This window comes from Mesocricetus auratus, unplaced genomic scaffold (genome assembly GCF_017639785.1).
Source record: "Mesocricetus auratus isolate SY011 unplaced genomic scaffold, BCM_Maur_2.0 Super-Scaffold_100027, whole genome shotgun sequence".
In the NCBI taxonomy this organism is placed as follows: domain Eukaryota; kingdom Metazoa; phylum Chordata; class Mammalia; order Rodentia; family Cricetidae; genus Mesocricetus; species Mesocricetus auratus.
Window position 1 is genome coordinate 12,403,446 of NW_024429208.1, and position 18,395 is coordinate 12,421,840.

General features: G+C 37.0%; 1 protein-coding gene across 2 annotated transcripts in view; it reads right to left on the minus strand.

Moving 5' to 3' along the window:
* The window catches only part of Pcdh15 (protocadherin related 15), a 1,295,283-nt gene that overhangs the window by 931,205 nt on the left and 345,683 nt on the right, over positions 1 to 18,395 (minus strand). The window lies entirely within an intron of this gene.

Genomic DNA, 18,395 nt, shown 5'->3' on the forward strand with positions numbered 1-18,395 from the left:
CAAATAAGGGAATGTAGAGAGATCGTGGGCATAGGGAACAGATGTTTCAGAACCCCATCTCAATGTATGAGTAAGGCAAGTTCCTGCAAGGTGATGGGAAAAATGAGGTCCCGGATGTGTGACCAAAGCCAAAAACGAGTAGTTGCTGTTAGTAAGAGAAAGGCAGACTATGGAGAGAGAAACTATTTGTGTCAAATATAATAGCAACAAATAGATATGACTCTCTTGGCCGTGATGCATTTGCCAAAGGCATCCCATATTGAAATGTTCCTGGACTTTCCTTCTATTGCTTAAGCAGGTTAAACCCTGCTCAGAGGGTATCCCAAGCATGTACAGACACACGAATGGTGGGTGGAGATACAGCTGCTTTGCTTCAGTTTCAGATACTCCCTCAGGCAGCCCAGTAAACAGGTCCAAGGAGACAGAGGCAGGGCTGGAAGCTGTGGGGAGGAGGTATCACCAAAATGCACACTAGGGAAATCTTAATGTAGATAAGAAGGACTATTCTTCAGATTTAGAGCCTTCATGAACAGCCACGGCAATGAATTCCAACCCATGAGAGCTCTGGTACAAGCTAAGGCATTGGAGTTGGTGCCTAGAACCCTTGGGAACCAAACCTCTGTCTCAAAGAATGCAGAAGTTGAAAAGGATTGAGTCATGAATCTCCATCTGTCTTTGAAATTCTGGACTTGTGGGTACCTATTACTCTTTTATTTTTATCTCTTGTATAGAGTAGGAATATCTAACCTTTGTTCATGCAACTACTATTTGTAGAAGCACAGGGTGTGTTTTCAAGGTCTTTTTGCTATAAGAGAGATTTCCTAAGGATGAGTCATGCCTTGAGTCACAGTTATATTGGATTTAGAGGAAACTTCAGACCTAGACTTTAAAATGGATGCTGTAGTGAGCTGACACGATTTATGATAAAGGAAGGATTTTTTTTGCATTTGAGAAGAACCTGTTTGGGGGGTTCAGGAACAGAAAATAATATTTTGAATATTTTTTGTCTACAGTTTCTATATGAGAGTTGAAATCCCATTAAGATTGTATAAAGAGAAAATGTCCATAAGGGATGTCATAAGGGTAAAATTCTATGAATGAAACCAGTCAATGTCTCATAAAAGAGCTGATAGAGAGGGATGGAGGCTCTACTCGTCTATCCTGTTACCTTTCCTTCCCTTGTGTCATGTGAGGGCACACAGTTCTACTTACTGGGGAACACAAAAGAAAGACAGTATTGTAGAAATAGACTGAGCCTTTCTCTGCCACCTAGTCAGCCAGCGCCTTGACATCAAACTTCCTAGACTTCATAACTATAGAAACCAAATTACAAATTACTGTTGTAAACAGCCAGGACATTTTGTTATAGCAGCAGAAACAAACTAAGACAGAGAGAGACTTATGACTCCTATTTCACCAGGCAGAATGGAATGCTCCCTAGAGATATATAGAATGAGAGGAACGTACATGACCTAAATGTTCACTTCACAGAATCTTAAGAGAAACTACAAAGGTGTACTGATGGGGGAAGTTCTGTGTATATGACAGTAAAGCACCATTGGCCAATAGGGAAGCAAGACAGGTGGGACTAGGAGTCTAGGAGGATTCTCGAAAATGTAGTGAAGAGACTGGTCACCATGTGATCTCCCAGGAGCAATGGGCACTCAGGAGTGCATCCTCAAAAAATAAGTCATTATAGATTATATATTAGTAATTATGGGTCAATAATCAATTCAGAGCTAGTTGATAAACCAAGCAAATGACCAACTACTTCATAATTAATATAGTGTCTTGTGTGTTATTTGGGGGCAACAGAACCCAGGCAGGAATCCCACAACAATATACTATGGTGCTAGGTTATGCTCATAACTTGATGGGCCTTTTCTGTTTGTTTTGCTTTGTGATGGTAAATTTAATTGAGAGATACAGTATAGTTATTGGGCTTCCCTACTATTGGGATGTCCTGCTGGTGGGAGGTTGCACTCTATCACAGCCTGGCAACTCTCTCTGAGATCAAAATCATGGAGAACTCCCTCCCAGAGGAGGGCTTCCTGATCTCTAACTGACCTTATCTGGAGACTGTCTCTAGGCCCAGATGCCTGACTTATCTCTAGTGTGACCCATGACACAGACCCTTGTAGAAGCTTTCCCCCTGCCCATATGGTAAACTTGTACTAGAACCTTGTGACAGGAATGTGCTGTTTAATGTGTGATGCTCCACCCTCTGTTCACATCTGTTACATCTCTCCTCACACTGGAATAGGGTTGAGCTGTCTTACTAAGCTATCTTCCAGAAGTCTATTTCTGACCTGTTCCCAGGCCTTAGAAAGCTTGCAGACTGGTGGTCAGTGGACCATGAGGAAAAAGGCACCCCCACATTCTACTTGTTAGATGTGTTCACATTCTGGTAACTTGCATTTAATCCATCAACTAATAGTTATCAAAAAGTATAGTATAGCACATGGAGATGTGTTTAAGTTTCAAAAATATTCAGAGCAGTGATGATAATTATGGGCTAGAAACCCTAAATGTGTTTCAGGAAATATAGGCATGACTGGAATTATGGAAGAGAAAAATGCCATTGGGTAAAATTTTAAGGTGTCTGTGAAAGCCGGAGTCTAGTTTTAAAATGGAAAGGGGCAGAGAATTGAGGGATTGAAGGACACAATGTAAGTCTGAGGAGGCAAGCAGAGAATGAGATAAAATACTATATAGTAGTGATGACATCAGGTATTGTTGGTAGCAATTTTGACATTTCAACAATAAATAATAGAATATAAATATAAAGGAATTTTTGGAATCAGATCTGGCACAGGGCTTATATTCCTCTCATTCTTAACTATAGAGACATCTTTGTGTAGTGCCCAGCAGTCAAGGCAGAGACACATGCCTGATTAAAGAGCTGAAAACAGGAGACTTGCACATTAGTGTTGCAGTGAGTTGAGACCATTTATGATACGATATATTTTTGTATTTGAGAAGAAGGTATTTTGGGGGCCTTAGTGGCAGAACATAATGTTTGGAATACATGTATCCATCTAAAGTTCCTATGTGAGAACTTAAATTCCACTGAGATAGTATAAAGAGAAAGATGTCCATAAGGAAGGGGATTTTAGAGCTTTCTCAAAAACAAACAAACAAGCAAACAAAAAAGAATATTGGCAGCTTTTCAAACCTTATATCCTAAAAATATAAGCAACAGTTTGGAAAGAAGAGGTGAAAACTCATGTATAATTAGAGATTCCCAGGCACTCAAACTTGGTCATCTTTCCCGATATATACTGAATGGTTCATAAAGATGTTTGTGCCTTTATGCTAATTTCATAATTTATTTATGATAAATTTAGACATGTGAAAAGGGGTAATGAAATGCACTTTGATAAGGCTATATTATAACATGGTTTATTTCATTAAAACTCACATTTTTAAAAATTTTTCTTTAAAAGTATGTTCATGTTAAAAAAAAACCTCAGAGAACTCATTACATCTGTCTGCTTAAATAAATATGTCCTGTAAGTTATATTTAGTCTCAAATATGTATATGAAAAAACACCTTCTGTTTGGTTGGTAAAATTAGAAACAATGCTTTGTTAGCATTCTGTAGCCGTTTGACAGGAGAATAACTACCAAACAGATACAAGTTTGGGCCGGTTTATGCACCTGACATAGCAATTTCAGGGAACATTAAAATCCATCCGATGTAGGCAGGGATGCCTGGACTTTAAAACCTCCTATTAGAATACAAATTATTAGATATTTTTATGCCATTTTAAAGAAAATTTGTTTAGGTAGCTCTCTCCTTCATTTCTATCATTCCTAACTCCCTTTATTTCCTCTCTCAGATAGATTTTATATGTAGACTGGAACCAGGGTTGGGGAGAGGGGTGAGATGAAGGATATTTGAAGGGTTATATGGATAACTATTGCAGTGGAAACTTCCTATAATATATGAGCCTAATGAAGTCTCCAAAAAAAGATGGAGACAGAACCTCAACTGGCTATCTCCTGTCCTAAAGAAATAGACAGTCTCAAAGCACCTAGGGAAATAGCTAGAATAAGAAAGGATATTTCTTATACAAAAAAGGCATTCTAGTTTGATATTTTTCTCAACAAAACACAGATACATTCTTTGGCTGTAGGGACACAATGTATATGACAGGGTGACATAAGACTGGAAACCACAATCTTTGTGATTGAACTTGCAGAAGTGAAGAATGAGAAGCATGAAGAACTAAGGAAAAACAGTTCTTTCAATGGACTTTTAACCCTTTAAAAACCATAGGTGTAGCAATTAGCCTTTATATATATGCATATATTTATGCTATGTTCATAAATTATTACTTAGCTACTTGATGATAGGACCAAGGACATTTATGTCATAAAAGAGTAACATATAGGGATGGGAGACTAATGTGATACAAAATGGAATAAGAAATTGATATTACATGTTCAATATATAGCATTCAATAAACAGGAAGCACATGCAATGAGAATATTTGCTGGTCTGAAACATTCTACCTGTTCATTTGCATGCAGATATTTATTGACTTAGCACCTGTGGCACTGGTCTTGATGTTTTGATCACCTGGGATGGATGGTAATGTAGGACTTTGGAGTATAACTGGCATTAGGGAAGATAAAAGGTTGAGCAACCTGTGTGGGACTTGGAAACTGACCAGGCAAGGGGTTGGGAATGACCAGAATTAAGGGGAATAAATGAGGCTGGGGAGTTTCAAAGATGAATGTTGCTTTAGGGAAGTGGGTAATGACGAGAATGGATGTTAATAAATAAGACTGAGGAGGGATGAAGATGGATGGGGATACAGGAGTTGGAGAGTAGTGGAGTGGATGTGGCACTGAGGACTGGGGAGTGATGGCTTGGATAGGATACAGAGGGGTGGGGAGGTGACCTTCATGGGTGGGAATAAAGGAGGATGGTGAGGACATTGCTCAGACAGGAGGTCATGTGAATGCAGCATTGGAGGATCATCTAAAAGGCCTACACAGAGACAAAAAGGCTCAAGTAGAGAAGGACCAAGGTCAAATAATTCACCAAGGCAAAGCCCTGATATGAAGGAGACTGGGAATCTATGGAGCCATACTTGACTGAGCTTGGTAGATGACAGGAGAGTTACTCACATATGAAATGATTGCTCTGAAGATGGACTGACTGCTAGGGTCAGAGCTCAGCTTTGTCATTTTCTGCAGAGTAATTCTGGGCAAATGCTTTAACCTCCTGTGGCTCAATGTCCTAATTTACAAGTTAGGCATAATAGAAGAAACCTCTTTGGCCTTTGAGGGGATTAACTTATGAATTTACATCTAGGACTTCAAGTGGGGTAGTTTAAAATGCACCTGTAATTCTCCACTGTGTAAATGTACCACATTTTCTCTATCCACTCTTCAGTTGAGGGGCATCTAGGTTGCTTCCAGGTTCTGGCTATTACAAATAATGCTGCTATGAACATAGTTGAGCAGACGTCCTTACTGTATGAGTGTACATCTTTTGGATATATGCCTAAGAGTGGAATTGCTGGATCTTGTGGTAAACTGATTTCCATTTTCCTGAAGAATCTCCATACCGATCTCCAAAATGACTGTGCAAGTTGGCATTTTTACCAGCAGTAGAAGAGGGGTGATGGGGGTTGGGAGGATTGGGGGACTGGGGGAGGAGGGGAGGGAAAGGGAACTGAGAGTAACATGTGTAAAAAGTAAATAAAAATTATTATAAAAATAAAATAAAATGAACCTGTAATAAGAATTATCTATAATTAAGATCACAAGACAGATCATGGAAGGGTTGTTAGAATTTCACAAAGAAAATACAAAAAGTCAAAGGGCAAAGGATTGGTTTACAGTGGGAAGATTTATTTTTTTTCTGCCTTTGGTGGGTATGTAATATTGGGCACAGAAAACTTTAAAGGAAAAACACAAATTTTCTCTTTAAAATAGCAAAAAATATATGTACATATTTTCAAGTGAAGTATACTTAGTTCTTTTCTTTTCAAAATCATTAAGTATATACAGAAAATTGACAAGTTAACATCATCAAATGGATTATACTTCATCATTAATAAATGTCAAACAAAAGTTATATAACATTTAATGTACACCATGTACTATATTGCTGTTTATGGTGTAAAATCACACACACACACACACACACACACACACACACACACACACACACACATATATATATATATATATATATATATATATATATATATATTTCTACACCTATATACATAAACGCTAAGTCACAGCAAGATGGCAAGGAGCACCAAACAAAAATATTTTTGTCTCACTATGGATGTCAGCATATTCATTGAGAGTCCCTTCTGTGTGGCCCATATGCACTTGGCAAGGGACTTAGAAGGGATGATTGGGAAACAATTAATATTCAAAGGAAGATTTCATATGGAGTAGTCTGAGCAAATGCAACTGCATAGCAAATACATAGCATTTGATACTATATATGAAAAACAATAACTCATTGTCAAGGCTATGGCTCACACAGTTGGACCCTCACAACTGTATGAGAATAGTGTATCTCCACCACCATGGCAGCTTACAGAGCAGCCAGATAGCCCTGAGCCACTCAGTACCAAGATGCTCTGTGTCCTCCTTTTCCCTTCACTAACAACATCTCCACAGGTTAGACTTTTCCAGATCATACCATTCGAACCACACTCTACAGCCTTTTAAACCTAGTCTTGATAAGTTAATTATTTGTTTCCTACCTGCTTTCTTGTGGCTCAGGGGCTCAGGGCTTTTTTTCTATGATGGATAATATGTGTAAATATTCATAATGTGTATATTAACATGTATGTGTCTCATCACCAGTCTGATGGGAGATGTCATTCTGTAAATATGTTTCTCTTATTGGTTGTTGAATAAAGCACTGTTGGCCAATAGGGAAGCAAGATAGGTGGGACTAGGAGTCAAGGAGTATACTTGGAAAGAAAGGCAGAGTCAGACACCATGTAGACCACCAGAGTATGAGGTCTGGACCCTTTTTTCCAGTAAGAGACATACTTAGATTAACAATTATGGGTTCAATACTTAAGTCAGAGATAGCCAGTAAGTAGTCAACAGTTTTATAATTAATATAGTGTCCTGTGTGTTATTTGGGGGTTCAGACAGCATGGCAGGGCCCTGGCAACTGGCAAGGAAGACTACACTCTACACCCATAAAATACTATGTGGTTATTTCCACTTTAAGGCACTCTAAAGAAATCCTTAACAACCATTCTTGAGCAGGTAGGTGTCTAAGAGAATGTCTGCTTCTAATGCCAGCTTCGGACACATTTTTTAAAGTCCAAAGTGCCAGTATACATAATCTATACTTATACTTTCTTCCCTTAATTTTGAGACAAAGAAAACGAATGTCTGTGTTTTTTCTCCACTGCTCAGAGAAATGTCAGTGAAGTACAGCTGTCTGGGAAGAGCCCAGAACACACATTAAAATAGCTAATCAGTCCTTACTGGGTTTGTTGTTTCACTGTTTATTTGATTTTGTGCCAAATATTACTCATAAAGCATACGGAATATTTGGAATAAAAATGTAAATAGTTAAACATCCTGTCACTCATAGATGAAAATTTAGCATATTCTAAAATTATCCCTGGCTTTGGGAGAGGCAGATCAGAATTTGATGGATGTTTCATCATTTACAGGCTCTATGACCTTGAGCAAGTCACAAAACCACTGGGGTTTAAGTTTAACCACAAATAACAGTTCACAAAGAGACACAGTGAAGTCAGGTAAAGAAAAGCTGTGTTTCTGACCAGGTTACTCATCAAGATTGATCATTTCCTTTTTTCAAATCTAATGTCAAGGTCCCTGTTTTCATATCATTTAAATTATCTCTGACTTTAGACACAGTTGCTTGTCCCTTCTGTGAAATTTCTTTTAGCTCCTTGATCTCACATTGGGCTATGTGCTGCAAGGGAATAAAGATGAGCATACGGAAGAGGTCTCTGCACTGTTGTGTTTACTCTAGTACAGTGGCACCCCTAAGATATGGAATCAGTCTACATGTTCATTGGTGGATCTCTGAAAGTGGTATTGTATGCTTAATGGAGCATCCTTCAGCCACAAATAAAAAGAATGAAATTTTGTCGCTTGCAGAACATTTAGAACTGGAAAATACTGCAAAGCTTAATAGGTCAGACACAGAAAGACAACTGCCATTTGTTTTCTGTCCTATTAGGGGGTCTATGAGAGAATAGATGAGATAATAGCATTCAAACCACCAACCTACATAACACACAAGGATAAGGATTCCTTCTCAGAATAACAACAAACTAGCCTCTCTTCTCTGTTTTCTCAAGCCACCTTCAGACCTTCTATAGTAGGAGCTTGCCTGCCTTCCCGATAAAATTCTCTGTGAATACTAAGGTGTTCTTTTCCTATCTTTGCTGAGGATACCTAAGTGGAATCAGGGGACTGAGACAATCTGTGCATGGAGACCAGGGCTGAAGTCCATCACAGTGTGCCCCTGATGGAAACAAATAATACAAAGCTGTGAAAAGATGGTGTTGCTGATGAGTTGCCAATTTGGCCTTTTATGTTTACATGAGAACAATGGGAGGATAATAATCCTGATATTGAGAACACCGTATCTGCCTATAACTATAATCAGAGACACGACTGTGGCATGGTATAGTCATTTGTGTCTGCCCTACAACACCTCTTAACTTAGCCTAAGATAGCATCCTGCCTGACTTTCAGCTCTTAAAACTTAAACCTAACTTGGTTTCCAGTTTCACAATTTAAAGATATGCCTTTTATTTTCAAGGAGGATACATTAAAAAAAAACCCTCCTGTAATATTGACAATGAAAACACTCCTGCCTGTAGATGTTCAGAAACAAATGATTTTCATGAGGATGAGGACAAACACTTTAGGATGTGCACTCTCTAGCATGCAAAGTAGCTGGATGCACCGCACAACGATATGAAGTGGGATGCATGACAAATTGAAAGGACAAAACGGAAGTGAAGCATAAGTTGCTAGGAGACATTCTGAATTCAGACTTGGAGAGAAATACAGTTACTTCAGGAGCTCGAGTCCATGAAAAACCCGAGCATCCAAATGAAGCTGTGAAGATTTCAATCCAAATGCAAACCACTGGAAGAAAAATAAAGAGCTCCGAACAAATTGCAACCAACTCAACCACGACATCTCTCAAATCAGAAAGTCATACCCAAGCTAAAATCAGTCCATATTTCCTAGGAAACTGGAGAAGTCATTTATGGATTGGCCCCTTCATGTGGTTCTGTCAGCCCCAGAGAGACGCAGAGAAAAAAATCAGCTGGAGTATACAAGAAAGCTACTCATCTGCAAGTTGCAGTTGTATTAGTGAAAAGTCGCCATTCTGGCTTATTGAATCCTTATAATTGTTAAAACAGAGAAAGCCTTAGAAGGCGAAAATTTACAAAAAGGAATCTTAATTCTTGTTAATTCTCTAGTAATAGATCCAGTTTATCCAGGATCTATAACTAATGAGATATCAATCCTGAGGGTTCGAGGGGATGGGTGTTGGGCAGGGGATGGGGGGTGTACCCACCGGAGACCCATTTTCTCATATGGGAGTTGACCAGATGGTTCCCAGGGTAACTGTGTTGTTCTCTACCTCTGACAACTGGAGTTCAGTTCCCAGACTTCACATGTTAGAAGTGGGAGCCACTCAAGCATGTTGTCCTCTGACCTCCATATAAGTGATTTGGCATGTGCATGTCTCTCTTTTACAAACAAGTAAAGTGTAATAAAAATTAGAGCTTTCATATGTTTTGTGTGGTATGCATATGATGATGTAAGTTCTCTCAAAACTATCACAAGGGTTTCCCATTATTTTGATAATCTTTTTTTCTTGTTTTTCTTTAGTTATTTACTATTGTAAACAGAAATCAGCAATGGTGTGGTTCTCTTGGACTCAACTAGTCTTAGGTTCACTTGCCTCTTTGAATCTCTCATTGTGTGCTTGCTTCAACATTTGGGGATGTTTCAAATGTTATTGGGGGGGTTTTTTGTTTGGTTGACTGGTTGGTTGGTTTTCTATTCTTTCCTTGTTTATGTATTTCGATACAGGGGTCCTCTGTATGGCTGTGAAAGGATTTGTTTTTAATTCTGGCCTTCTATACTCCTTCTCATCTTTCAGACAAATCGCAATCCTAGAAGGTTCAAACACTATTGTTGCCCAAGTCAAGAGTCATCCAATTTTCCACGTGGGCAACCATTTGTTTGATATTCAGTTCTGTTGTCTTGAACAGTGGACGGCTCCAGAATGGACATGAGATCAGTGCAAAAGAGCAACCAGAGAAAGCAACAAAAAATCTAAATAAAGAAGCGATGAAATGTTTATAAAAATTCAGGATTGAAACATTTCCTCCCATAAGAATTTGTTTTCACCAGGCATTGATGACTCATGCCTTTAATCCCAGTACAAAGGAGGCAGAGGCAGGCAGAACTCTGAGAGTTTGAGGCCAGCCTGGTCTACAGAGCGAGTTCTAGGACAGCCTCCAAAACAATACAGAGAAACCCTGTTTCAAAAACATAAAAAAAGAATTTGCTGTCATTTCCTTTAAAAAAACTTTATATTTCACATCAAATCAAGATTTTCTTCTTCCCAAGTAAATTTTGGCAAGTTCAGCATTGAATAAAGTATAAGCTGTCTTCTGATACTGAATAACTAATTTAATATAGTGGTAGACCTAATTGACACTTACATGGATGTGAAAATGTTATGCTAGCAAGAACAAAAAGCTTTTATTTTATAGGACATGTAATGAGAAAGATAAACACATCACTTACACCTAAATTGTTGGTCCAATGTGTTAATTGTTTTAAGTTGCTCAAAATTAAATGGAAAAAGAAATGGATACACATATTACAAAACAATAGAGGTCTCTTGGTAAAGAGAGCACATTACAGAGCCATTTCCACCTTAGAGAAGAAACTATTTTTCATAGCAAAAGATCTATGGGTACTTTATATATTTAAAGACATGTGTGCTGTGAACATCTAATCCAGTTTTATTAGCTGTACCCTGGGAAGCAATTACCCAAGAAAGACTCAGTCAGGTCCTCATTAGATTGAGACATTTTATTCTTTGCACACAAGCCTAAGTCTCTGCTTTCTGAGTGTTTAATGCATAAAACTCCTAAGAACATGGGCAGAATAGTATCCCACACCTTCTGAAGAAAGGTGTTGTAGTGCTCAGTTACCACATGTAATGTTGTCAACATTTCAGGAAAGTGCAAATTTAATTCTGAGTGTGATTCTCCCACACAGCCGTCAGGTAGCTGCTGGCATAGCAGTCTGGATTACAAGAGCTCACTCACCAGGGAGGCAGGAATAGAGGCTCCTAACACTCCTGTTGAAATGGGAAAGGGCATGGACACTGTAGATATCTGCCTGATAATTTTTCCAAAACTTGAACATATACCCACAATAGAACATGCAATTCAAAAATGAATGAGAAATAGAAATCTACTTGAAAATATTCATAGCTGGAGCAAATGCAATATAACCAAATTGGAAACCATCACAATAACTATTACAGGAATGCACACAGATTTCAGTTGATTAACATATTTGAAATTATATGAAGGTAAATTAAAAAGAAGAGATTCATACAATAAGATTAACAACCCAGACCTAAATAACCACAATAATGGGACAATATCTTTTGAATAGGCCATACTTTATTCCCACATTCATAAAGGGCTTTAGAACATTCCAGATATAACACACTTTGCTCATCCCTGATAAAGTTTTTCTTCTGTAGTATAGAATCCTAAATAAAATCAAGTGGCCCATTCCTTGGGCTTTAGTCCCCTAATGCCATGAGCTTGTGCTGTGGTTCATATAATGAGGCAAGTTGTTCATAGCAAAGGTTTCCCTGATACTGACTATAGCAATCACACCTCTCATGGTTGTTTTCTTAGGGTGTATGTTGTCTTATATGAGGGTATTTTCTTTTTTATTATGTTTATTTAAATTAGAAACAATCTTATTAATATCCCTTACTTAGGGATATTAATGACCACTGATTATTGATACTTGTTTGTTTTGGATTTCATTTTGATTGTAGTATTGCGTGTGAGTTTTCCCTCAGTTTTCTGGCCTTTGTTTAAGTGAGGTTATCTATTGTCTATGTTTTTGTGAGTGTAGTTGGCTTCCTTGGGCTAGAGTTTTCATTCCAGACCTTTCTGTAGGGCTGGATTAGTGGGTATGTATTGTGTAAATCTGGCTTTGTCATAGAATATCTTGTTTTCTCATCTATAGTTATTGGTAGTTTTGCTAGGTATATTAGTCTGGGCTGGCATCTGTGGCCTTTCGTGTTTGTAGAACATCTATCCAGGACTTTCTGGATGTCAGGGTTTCCATGGAGAAATCAGGTGTAAATCTGTTAGGTCTACCTTTCTACGTTACTTGGTTTTTTTCACTGCTCTTAATATTCTTTCTTTATTCTGTATGTTTGGTGTTTTGATTATTATGAGGTGAGGGGACTTTTTTTGTTCCAGTCTATTTGGTGTTTGGTAAGCTTCTTGTGCTTTCATAGGCATGTTCTTCTTCAGGTTGGGAAAGTTTTCTTCTATGATTTTGTTGAATATGATTTCTGCACCTTTCAGCTGGGCTTTTTTGCTTCTTCTTTACCTATTATTCTTAGATTTGATCTTCTCATAGATATCATATTTCCTGGATATTTTGTGATAAGGATTTGATGGATTTAAGATTTCTTTGGTAGATGAATCTATTAGGTTTGGTCTTCTCACAGATATCATATTTCCTGGATATTTTGTGATAAGGATTTGTTGGATTTAAGATTTTCTTTGGTTGATGAATCTATATCCTCTAGTTTATCTTCAGTGCTTGAGATTCTCTCTTCCATCTCTTGTATTCTGTTGGTTATGCTTGTATCTGTAGTTCTTAATCATTTACCCAGCTTTTCTATTTCCAGCATTCCATATAAGGGTATTTTCATTTTTCTTCCTATATATGAATAGGGGGAAGCATTGTACATATAGACTAGGAATTATAACTATATGGAAGCTACTATTCCACACATAAAGAATTATCTATCCCCAAACAGCACCAAAGTTGAGAATACAAACCTCCAGGAATTATTGGTGGTGCTTTGCTTAGCAATTTATTTCAAGGCTATTATAAGCTCCACCATACATAGACACTGACAGTGAACTGTACCAAGGTCTAGACCAATCATTCTTAATGTGTGCAAATGCTTGAAAGACATTCACTGCATAAACATACATGTGCTTAAATATTTAATTATTAAAGTAATATCACACTAAGGAGTCTTTTTGTAAATCTGTAATAAAATCCATGTCACTCAATATCAAGAGAATAAAGCTTTAAAAAATATTACCTTCAATTTAAAGTAAATAGAAAGGAATTGGTAATTCTACCCAGGTCACTGAAAACGTTATTTTTGTACTAGACAATGCTATAATGACTCAACTGGATGGCAGCACCTAATGACACAGCATGGTAAGGACAGAGCAGACCACGTGAAGGAAGCCTGGTAGACACAAAGAACAGACATGTTAAAACAAGTTCCCAATCAAGCTAATTATATACTGGTTCACAAGTTATCTGGGTCCAGTCGCAGGCACAGGATATAAAGACAGCAAGTGGACCAAGGAGATTCTTCCGTCAGTGATGTGTTCCCCTCTCATAGAGGGGGATCCAAGAGACCAAAACCTTCATAGGGAATCTGAGCATGGCAGTACATACATGAAATATCAATGTTGGGAAGGTAGACAGGCACTGGCCAGCCACTATTACCTAGCCAGTAAGCCCCAAGCCAGTGAGAAAGCCTGTCTCAGAAAACAAGGTGGTCAGTGCTTGAGGAATCACAGCTGAGGTTGATCTATGGCCTTTACATGCACGCGCGCATGCACACACACACACACACACACACACACAAACACACATTCACATAAATGTGTAAAAGCAACACACACACATACACAATGGAAAAAGGAAGTTCCTAAAATTTAAAAGTCAGAGTCACTGAAGTTTTTATCTCAAAAGCGTCATTCACATTTTGTGGGTATATCTCAATAGAACTTGGATTGGAAAGTTTAAAAACCAATAAATAAATATGAAGATAGTCATTAGACAGGATAAAGAAATGAACTAATAATGGATATTTATTTGTTTGCTATAATATATCTCCTATATTCAAGATTTTATACTAATTTTGTACATGTTTAAGATACATTTGAGTATTTTAATGTTTCTCATATTTTCAAAACATATTTTAACAGAATCAGACAATTCATGTATGAATATAGTTTCTAGCTAGAAACAAATTCCTTGAGTAAATTTCTTTTTTCTTATTGCTGTATACTTTGCTGCTATCTTTGGTTTGTACCATATAAATACCTTCAAACTAACAAAATTTAGTATTTGTCTGTATGAGATTTAAAAATGACTGTAGCTATCAGAAAATTATTGAATATAATACAGAATATTCTGTGATATAAGACATCTGAATACTTAGCATATGACAAAGCTAAAATTAATCAGTGTTTTTACATAATTTTTAGAAAAACAACAAATATTAATGAATAATGTATTATGTGTGCAATTTTATTAAACATCCAAAGAGAAGGTCAAATTAAATGATTTAAATTTTTTTCATAGTATTCATATCCTTACCATACTTTAAAATGCCTAAATCTCCTTGCATTTGTAGACTGAAAAACTTAAAGTTACTTAAGACTTATGCAATTATCTAGATTTTTTTCAATGAAATTATAATCCTTTCCTCTTTCCTTTCTCTGTCTTTTGTCATCTTGTCCTTCCTCTTCCTTCTCTCTGTATGGTAATCTCTTTTATATGGTAATCTTCTACTTTGGAGTTTAGTATTTATTATACCATACACTTTTGGTGACTCAGAAGTAATAACTACTTTTTCTCTAATATGATATTCTAAATATGGACAAACAAGTAAAAATTCTTCCCTGGTTCTACTGGTCTTACCATTTTTCTCCAGTTAATCTCACCCTATGATCATGCTTAAGACTAAAAAAGGCATCCTAATAGAGCAAATGTTCTGCGTGCTATTATAATGAGGCAAACTATAATCTATAGGCTGTCTGCTCTCCTCTGCCTCAATATTTTTCTAAATAAAATTCCTTACTAAGTTTTAGCAAAAGAGTAACAAAGAGCAGCGTATGAGGCAAGGTGTGCATAGTATATCCATGGAGATATTGAAATTATATCAAAATGCAACATGAACATTTATGAGCAGACAAGGATAGAGTCAATCTCTAGTGAATTCAAAATGAGGAACATAAATCCAGTGTGGATGAGCCCATGCCTGAACACGAATTAAAGTAGTTCTGCAGTGGTGGTCTAGGACACACTCTACAGGGGTAAATCATCACCTCTGTCCATTTAAATTACTGCAGAACATTAAAATTTACAGCACAGAGAAGGACTCACCTTCTTTTCAGGGTCAACCCTATGATTTCAAGGTATCCTATAGAGATTAGTATTAAAGTTAAAACTTTCAGATCTCCAATTTAAAGTTAATTACAGCACTTAGATTTTGTACCATATAAACTTTCACTGTTGTAAAATGTGCTGCATTCTTTTTACTGGAAAATCTATGGCAAGTGAAAGGAAGAGGGACAGAGCTGTTTCAGGGCCTCAACTTTGATTTTTTTTAACAAATCTCCAAAATTTTCATGATATATATGAAAACTGTAATAATCTTTGTTTAAAAAAAGCCCATTTCAACAAAATTTTACTAAGAATTACACAATGGATTCTCAGCATGATTTTTTGGAGTGGAAGCCAACTGGAACAAACGATGGGATTTCAAGATAAATGCCAATTACATGTGAAAAAGCAAGTAAGAGTTTTGCTCAGAGAAACTGTACTAATGTGGACACAATGAGGGCAGATATATCACCTGCTGTGGGGAAGGCAGGGTTAATTTTAGCTTTCTACTTTAATGCTATCCAGCTAAACAAAGCAGATACCTAAACTAAATATGCTTCTTAGTAAATGGTGCAGTTCAAATAAATTTTACTGTATTAGCTGTTTTATACCAATTTAAACAAAACTAGATTATTGTTTGCAACATACTGGCAGCAGAGTGACTTCTCAATGAATAATTCTAAATTATTAAAAATATGTTAATGAATTTTAAACTACTAAAAATTTAAGTACTTACTGAATATTTTTCATATAAGCATAGGTTTAGTTATATTCAATGGCATCTTTAAAATCACAGAGAGTTAAGTACATATGCTTGTATCTATATGCATATATTTATATCTATAATATAAACTTGCATATTAGGTTCCAAGATATAGATAACAAACCCCAAAAGTTATAGATAATTTTTGACAAAATCTGGCTTTTTTAGAGGTGCATAAAAGTATATTGATCTTGATAGGAGTACTCTCTGTTGAAAGTGACAGAAAGAAATACTTAAAAATGGGCTTGGAAATCAAAAAAAAAAGTGTATGCTTTCATGTGACTGACAGTTCTAGGTTCCCATCAGAGTTTATTTCACTGTGGAACAAAGAATTCCACTCTTCTTTTTCATTAGTCTTTTGCATTAGTCTTCTGGTACCTTTTGTTCCAGAAACCCAAGAATTCTATCTAGACACCCCCTGGCTGGCTAGAAGACCATCATGTTCTCATTTGTAAGTGGTAAGCAAGAGGTTTGCACATGTGTTAAATTATGCAACATTCATACAGGATATATGTAGCATTATCACCACATCATTCATATATATATATGAGAGAGAGAGAGAGAGAGAGAGAGAGAGAGAGAGAGAGAGAGAGAGAGAGAGTAGTTGTAGTAGAACTTTTCCAAATCTTACCGATACAAGAAGGTCTAGTATAAAAAAACCTGGAGTACAGGAAAAACAATTCTAAGACTACAAAGTCTTGTGCAAGAAAATCTAGGCTTTAGATATTGTTATCTTTATTTCTAATTTGTCTAAGTTTTCATGATCTCAAATATATATGAAATAGTTGCTGAATTTATCAAATTAAGATCTGAAATACATATATATCTGGGAATTCTCCCAAAGAAACATATTCCTTATTTTAGAGTTGACTAATTTACATGCAATATCAGAAACAACAGATAATTCAATAGTGTTCATATAGGAGGCCAGTTTGCTTGACATATTATCACCATGGGAGGGGCAATTATAGTCTGTCAATTAGTACATGTAGTTGAGAAAACAGTGTACAATATAGATAAAAGAAAGTCAGAGTACTCTAATTAAGTACTTCTTGATGGCATAAAATAAAAGGAAAAGCTAAACATATGTAAAAGGTTTAAGATTCAATAGGTCTGAAGTTTTATTAGTAGTTGCACAGAAAGCAAGCACAGAAATGTATGTAACGCTAATGATTTTGAATGAGTTTAAGATTTGATCAGGGTGATCCAAGATGCTAAAAATTCACAAGAAAGTTCTTGTTTATGATATGTGACACCAGAGAGTGAAATCAAAGGGGTAAGGCACATAGGATGGAGTTTAGTAATTTTCTTGTGAATGGGAGAGAGCAGGGTTGGAGCTCCCCAGCATAGCTACAGGAAACCTTCTAAAACCAGAAAATTGAACCTACAGCTGCCAACGTTGTTTCCTGCCTAGTTATGTCCCCTAAGCTCACCCCAAAGGAAGCTTGGCCGGGGTCTGCATCAGTTGTGCCTTAGCTTCACTCTATCCATTTGGAAGAGAGTTCCTGGGCCAAGTTGCATTCAATGAGGTTGAATTTTTATCATCATTACTGACGGCAGGGTTCTGTTCTTGTTCTGGCAGAGTGGGGCCTTTTATGGATTTTCTCAAAGGTCCTCAGTGCTGTAGCTAGTTTGGGCACAGCTCTAACTCCATCTTTTGTTCTGTTAATAGACTATCGTGCAGCCCAGCACCACTCCTTTCTCGTTTACCTCCAACACAGCCAGTTTCAGCTCAGGAAAACAGCAGGGCATCCAGGCATTGGTCCCCATGGCCTCAGTGCTGCTGCAGGCGATAAGTCTGGGTGTGATATTGCAGATAAGGAAACACACTTGGCCAAATTGTCAGTCCAGGAATGCTGCAAATGCGGACTTAGCAAAGAAGATGTCAAACACTAATGGGGAGGAAAGACACTGATGAGTTCACATGTTGGGCTCCTCATTTAAAAAATGTGGGTCTTGAAATGAACAAGTCCGCAGGTCAATTTGCATGTGCAGAGTGAGAAAGTACAATGTAAAAGCTCGTAACATAAAATCATCCCATATAACTTTCCAGGTTGATACAGCCTCATTTCTGGATGGAGTTTGAAGGAGGTTACTTGTATACATGCTAAGAGTTTTGAGCCCAGTTACAGTTTGTTGTAATGATTAT